A 7892-nucleotide genomic window follows, 5' to 3' on the forward strand; every position below is an offset into this window, starting at 1 on the left:
GGCTGTCGGCTGAAATGTATTCACTTAAACTAAATTCATCAACTGATGTGTCAAAGCTCGATAAATTTTCTTTTATGTATAAGCAGGGATCGAAACCAGTTAAAACCTCGGTTTTTCATATTTCAACACCGTAACCGGAACCGAAACCAAAAGTTTTAAAACATCGGTTAATAAACCGTAACTGAAACCTAAAATCTTAAAAAACCGTTCACAAAACCTAAGCCGAAACCATACAATATCGAAAAACCGTTCTTGAAACCGATTGAAATTTAAAAATATTATCGGTTTCTTTGAATTTTATAAAGTTAATTATCTATATTATTTATAATTCTACTTAAAACGAGTATTTTTATGCGAAGAAAATATTTTATTTGAAATTTGAATGCCGATGCTAATAACTGATTATTACGAAATATTATTAGGTAATACGAATATTATTCTATTTATATTTTATAATATTATTAACTCGATGATTCAAAATTAAAATATATATATATCACAATTGTTATTTTGTTTGTCCCTATATATGGCTATGCACGTCTGTAATGTGATTATTTGATGTATTTGTGTATATTATTATTTATTAATGTTATTACAATTGTTTCGTATTCGTCTGATCCGCGTCCGTCCCGCAGTCATTATTATCATTCTCCTCAGAATCCCCTGAATTACAAATGAATGTACCAAATATTTTAAAGTAGATATTTTGAAACTAAACAGTAAACCTTTTTAAATCACAATATTTTCAACAGTCTAATACTCTTTTTTTAGTATCCATTTAAATCAGAGGCGTGTCCAGCGGGTAGGCCTGTTAGGCCCGGGCCTACCCTGATTTTTAACCTTTAAGTATACCCAAAATATGCATTTTAAAATTATATTTATATATGCACACGATATATCGATCATTTTTTTTGCTGTAAAAAATATAAATATTTGTCTATAAATAAAATTAATAATCGTAAAATTTATCGGCAATTCTAAAGTGCTTCTTGAAAATACCCCCTATTTCTATATAGACATTACACGACCCGACGACCATCGTCGTTTGGTCGGCGATCTCCGCCGTAGTGTTGAGAGCGTTAAAAACTATGACATTGCTATTAGATAGTATTTTATTTAGTACCGACATCTAATTTATTGTCACGGTTGACAACCAAGCCCGTGAGTGGGAGTCTTCGTTTTGTATTTTTTTGTGCGTATATTTTAAAATAATTATTATAAATTAATTTTTTTTGTATTTTGTTAAAATTTATAATTTATAATAAAATGACTAGCCAATTTTTGAAACCTGTTCCTAAATCAACAAGAACATTATGCGACAGGACCCCTCTACTCCGGTCCTACAAATAGTTAGAATATACGAATATCTAATGTACTAGGATAACACATAGATGGTTGAGATGATGTCAGCGTAGTGCACAAGACCCTGGGAGAGCAACATTATAATAATTGTTAGCAACAGATTCAGCATCCACCAACAGGCCAGATGGCAGAACCCGAGCCGGTAAGAATATCTGTGGGAACCCCGCGACGCGCAATAGATTCTATGAATTAGATCTTGGCAATGTGATAACACGGTCGTGGGTATACGCACTTATTACAACGATACCCCGCATCGACCAAAGGCACATTTGCAACCCTCAGTCATAGGTCAGTGTTCGCACTACGAAATAGTCAACCATCTAATTATGGAAGGCCCCACGGACTGTGAGAACCACCGACACAGTCCGCCAGGGATCTAGTAAAGGGAGGGGATAGGACTATATAGGAGCCCTGGGAGCGGCCCATTATTCAGACGTGATCTTGCCATCGTACGTACGCACTCCTGTACCTCTTCGCTTCTAGTAAATCACCATTTTCTCGTTTGGACTTAGTTTAATATATATACTTAGTCTAATATTTATATACGCGAAATAAAATTATGTAAAACTTTTTTTTTTTTTTAATATTAATGAATAAAGACTCAAGGAGTTTATTAGACACGACAAACGATATAATTGACGACAACACAGGAGCTCAGGCGGGCCCAAGTAGCGATAGCGTAGAAATTGTAGAAAAAACTACCGGTGTAGGAGATAGTACAGTCTCTGCAATCGAAATAGCACAAGTAGCACTGACAACCCACCAGTTTCATCAGTTTTCGATAGTAACGCATATTTAAGATCTATTAAAGAAAGGGATGCATTAAATAAGAGCCTATCTCCAAACTCCGAATTAATAAACAGAAGGATAGGGCTAAGAACTGAGACGAGTGTTATACACAGTGAATTAACTATATTTCGAAAAAAACGTTCAAGTAAAATTTTATCCGAGATGGATTTAGACAAGTCCATCAAGGTGCCAAAAATGTATCAGAATTTATTAACGCGTTCGACATTGCAGTCGAAGCCGTAGAAAAATCAAATAAAGATTAACTAATAAAAATTATTAATTCGAAATTATCAGGTACCGCGCTGGAAGCTTCAAATATAGAGAGACTAACTCTTGGGAAAATATTAAAACAATTTTAAAAGGGGCACTAACGATAGGATTAAATTTTGCGTGCATGAAAGAAAACGAAGACGTAACTAGCTTTGCGGGGCGTATAGAAGAACTTTATTATAAATTATGCATTGCTAGTTCAGAACGATTAACAGAGGCAGAAGCCAAACTCAATAGGAAACAGCTTAAACACCAAGCATTAATTATTTTTACTAACGTGTTACCGAACCACATAAAGCTCGCTTTAAAGGCTAGGTGTCCAGAATCATTAGAACAAGCTATGGTATCCACGAGAGACGAAGAACTCGAACTTTGTTTTTAATTAATTTACCTATTACATTGTTCTATGTTTAATAAAACTTATTTGAACTAAATAAATATTCTTTTTCAAACTGAATGATAAATTTACGTTTTTATATACCTAACATCATGTACCAAAATGTATATTCAAAATAGTTTTTTATTTTAAATTTCGTGAGTTCAAATCAAAACGTATTATTGCTGGCAATAGCATGTTTTGTACTGAACGTTAATAGTTGTAGGCAAAACACAATATTGCCCGTATTTAATTTAAAATGTGGTATTGCCGGCAAAAGCACGTTTTGTACTGAACGTTAGTGATAGTGGGCAAAATGCAATATTGCCGGTGTTTAATTCAAAATGTGGTATTGCCGGCAATACCACATTTTTGCCTGTCAACACTTTTTCAAAGTATTAAAACTAAGTATTAAACTCAAAATAGATTTATTTTGACACCGCCAATCGTTTTTTTTTCATTTTTTACATTTAATTACGCCAATTACAAGTGTTAATTCATGTCATATGACGTGATATAGTTTTTCTTAATTTGTGAACATATTGACTTTTGGCAATACCACGTTTTTGATTTTCGCCCTTCATTTATTATTAATATTTATTATTTACAAACAGTTATATCGTATTCTCTAATCGAGCCGAAACGTAACAAAAAGAAGAATGTATCAAACGTATATTTTCTCGTTTAGTTTCGTTTCGGATCATAAATTATAGACTATATATTATTTTTATTATATTATTATACTTAACACATTAAAATATCAAAATTATTATTATTAATCATTAATATTTATTATTTACACGTAATTATATCGTATACGCTTTTCGCACCGAAACGTATTAAAAATAGGACTGTTTCAAACGTATTTTTTCTCGTTTTGTTTCGTTTCGGATCATATTATATTATACATTATATTATATTTTATTTGTTATATTATTATACCATACACATTAAAATATCATTATTATTATTATTATCATTAATATTTATTATTTACACACAGTTACATCGTATTCACTATTCGCACCGAAACGTAACAAAAATACGACTGTTTCAAACGTATTTTTTCTCGTTTTGTTTCGTTTTGGTTCATATATTATACGCATAATAATATATTACCATATAAATATTATCCGTAGTCGTAATAGCATAGTTATATAATATATTGTATAGTCGTACCTACCTAGTAATATATTTTATAGTGTTTTTTAGTAGACGCGTATAACATGTAGGTCTCGTACATGTCATAATATTATATACCTATTGTATTAATTAATAATGTTGTATGCTCAAAATATGTAGCTATAATATGTTGTGCCGTAATCCATTTAGTTTAATTTCATAGTAAATTTATTATGATTATTATTAATATTTACTTATTTATTTATATAGACTACCTATTTTTCAAACGTTTTGTATTTTATCATTAAATTACCTACGTATAGGTACATAATATATCGTATTATATCGTACCCAACCGTTTTGGATGAGAAGACTGTTTATTTTTATTATACAATTGTACTATTATTTCAAATATTACACCTGTGTTAATACATATAATGATGATTATAATTTATAATATATTTTGTCTAACGTAAATATTTAATATAATATACATAACTATATAATATAATAAATATCGTTTTTCAGTTGTGCGGTATTATAATTTATATTAATAAAAGGTAATGTTTGTGTGTCTGTGCCGTAGAAACCAAATTTTGAGTTCTGGATGAAACTTCAAAATGCGCTCTTATGTACAATTACTATTATATAAATTTAATACTGACATTTTTAAATCAACAGTCATAATTAATATCGTATTGGTAATACAAATACACAAACAATTTTGTTAAAATTTGATTTTCGAAAGTTCGTAAAAATGATTGTAATATTTCTACTATCAAACACTGCAGATGATATAAAAGGGTGAATAATTTATGAGGAATTTTGAAAACCTAAATGGTCATAGTGATTGAAGATTAAAAGTTTTTAATTTTGAAAGGATTGTGGAAGCTAGTGGTTATAAATTAAAAAAATAATGTCTATGTATTTTTGAAATTTTTGTTCAACAGTAATAAGTAATAACTAACGATAGCAATGCGTCAGGAGATTTGTATTTAATTTTAATATTATAATTATTCTTATCGCAAAAAATATTGTATCGAAATAAATCGAAAAAAAAATAAGAAACTCGTAATATACAAATATAGATTAAACATTTTGGACTTCATACTAATGTATAGCAATTTAAGTATTTGACAAAGATTTCAAATCCCTATACGTTTATTTTTTTATAGCCAACGTATTTTTCATAGTATACGTTATAGATCAATGGGCGATGGTAAATTACCCAATATACTTAGGAATGTCTAAATTTTTGTTTTGTTATACGTGTATGAGTTTTCAATTTTAAAGGACCCTAAAATTCATAATATTTTCTTTTTAAAAATCCCATGAAATAATATTTCATTACATTAATTGTATTGGTTTTGACTTTTGGGCACATCGGATTTAAATCGAAAAAGTGGTTCCTATAAATAGCATAATCTAGAACGAGGATTCTCAACCGACGGGGCACACCCCCCTCCCCCCTCATCAGTTTAAAATCAGAGCATGAAATATTTTTAATGAGTGCTGGGAAATTAGATCTATATAACAAGTAGGCCGTCCTCCCACTAGGGCGACACGACGCGACGCGATTTTAAATAAATATCGCGTGATAATCGTTTGTCTTATAAAACACGGATAAATATATCGGGGACTTCCCACTGAAGAAGTTAAAGAAACAGGTAATACTATTTATTATTAGTTCATATTATTTATTGTAACATAATATGTTAACAATACCTAACCTAACCATTATGGTATAAAATCAGGGCCGGATTTAGGAATGTGGGGGCCCTGGGCCCACCTTAGAAGTATGTATTATTTTTCGATAACATATATTTAATATTTTAATATATTATTATAACTTTATAAGTGAATTTTTAGTCGAAAACATAGCTCACGATTTCAATAACTACGCCCAATATAATGATCTGATATTAATTTAGAAAACAGATTTGAATTTATCACTAAATTATCTATGCTTATACAATTTTATTTTTCTGATTATTATTTTTTTTTTTGCTTAGAAATTTACTAACAAAAATAGTAAGAATAGATCATATTCATATAATTTCAAATTTAAATACATTGATATAGAATACTACCCATCCAGAATATTTGACAACTAATATTATCGCTCATCGATATTAGGTATAGTATTTTCTTTTTAACAAATAGGTATGTATGAATTATATTTATTTATTGTATTAAGTAGATATGAAAACAAGTTATGCAGTTTACCGTATTAATAAATACAAAATAATACAATAGCTAAATAATACAAATTATAATTAATAATAATATGCATTTAAATGCACTTTCATATACTTATTTCAAAATAAATTTAAAAGAAAATTATTATCAAATATTTAGACCATAATATTAATAATTATACACACTTATTCCACTGCCATGGCAGCGATGCATAAGGCTTAACAAAATATGAAGACAAATAATCTCTCATATCACTCGCCGCTCGTGTTCTCAGCAGCTCATTTTGATCGTCGTTGTCTCTGAGAAACTTAACTGGTACTTGAACGTCTTCTGGACAGTTTTCATCAAAATCAACGGAAGGTATATACTGTCGACCTTCCCTTTTACGTATAAAATTGTGGAGAATACATACTGACCTTATTATATTGTTAATAGTAGTTTCATTATTACATCGTATTGGTGATAATAGTACTTGAAATTTTTGTGACATCATACCAAATGAACACTCAACAGTTTTTCTACCTCTACTGAGTCTGTAGTTAAATATTCGTTTTTTATTTGTTAAAGTTCTCTGTGGTCTCATTAAATTTTTTTCAAAGGGAATCCTTCGTCAGCTACAAAATAATAAGGAAAACAAATGTCGTTAGGGTCATTAGGCAATGGTTTAGGATGTGGCATATTTAAACCATTTCTTTCAAGCCACCGACCCATTCTTGATGCTCGAAAGATACCTCCATCGCTATTTCTACCAGCGAAACCAGTTTCTATCATAATAAAATTTCCATCTGCATCACTGCAAGCCATTAAAACGATTGAATGGTATGATTTATAATTAAAATTAGTGGATCCTGTATTAGGGAGTTTTTGTATTCTTATGTGTTTCCCATCTATTGAACCTAAGCAATTTGGTAAATTCCATAATCTATTATACTGATTTGCTATACACATCTACTGTTCTTCGGTTGGTATAGGCATGTATTCATTAAATAAACATTCCCATATTTTTTGAGTAGATTCTGAAATTATTTTACCGATTGTGTTGGCACCTCGAGCAAAATAAAATGATAGGCTGGAATCAGTGCAGCCCGTCGCCAAATATCTAATAAAAAATAGTTTTTAGGTAATTTTTTATTTATGTATATGTATATTTCAATTATTTATTATTTTTGTATTATTTTATTTTTAGTTTCATTGTGTAAAGAAAAATGGAAAAATTTAAGAACTGTATTTGTCAGGAATATGAAACCAGCACCTAGTGGATCTTCTAGAAAATCAAAGAAGCCATATTATTTGAATGAATATTTACAATTTCTTTTGCCATATGTAAAACCCAACACTGATATAACTAATCCGGGAAATCTTCCTTCTCCGACCTCAGATAATGAAATTACATTTGAAAATAATGAACAAAGCGATACTGAAGTCCAAGATGAAGATATTGTAGAACAAGAAGAATATTTAACCGATAAAATTATAAACATTGAAAAACCAAACAATGAAAAAGGTCGTCTTCCTCTTGTACAGGAACGTAACCAAGGAAAAGGTAACAAAAAGAAACGAAAATTAGATGTTAGCGAAGTAGACCAGTCCTTTATTGATTTCGTGAATATGAAGAAGGAAAAGTCCTGTGAAACTGATCCAAGAAAAATGTTTCTTCTTAGTTTGTTACTAGATATTAAGAACATGACTGATCAACAAACGAGAATGTTTAAAAAAAAAGTATTGGATTTGGTCGATGACATTTTAACTGAAAATCCGACTCCTCAAAATCAAT

At 29.9% G+C, this 7892-nt stretch overlaps 1 pseudogene; it reads right to left on the reverse strand.

Moving 5' to 3' along the window:
* Positions 1-6293: 6293 nt before the first annotated feature.
* LOC132934970 (uncharacterized) lies at positions 6294-7093 on the reverse strand (annotated as a pseudogene).
* Positions 7094-7892: the final 799 nt, after the last annotated feature.

This window comes from Metopolophium dirhodum, chromosome 1, assembly GCF_019925205.1.
Source record: "Metopolophium dirhodum isolate CAU chromosome 1, ASM1992520v1, whole genome shotgun sequence".
NCBI lineage: Eukaryota > Metazoa > Arthropoda > Insecta > Hemiptera > Aphididae > Metopolophium > Metopolophium dirhodum.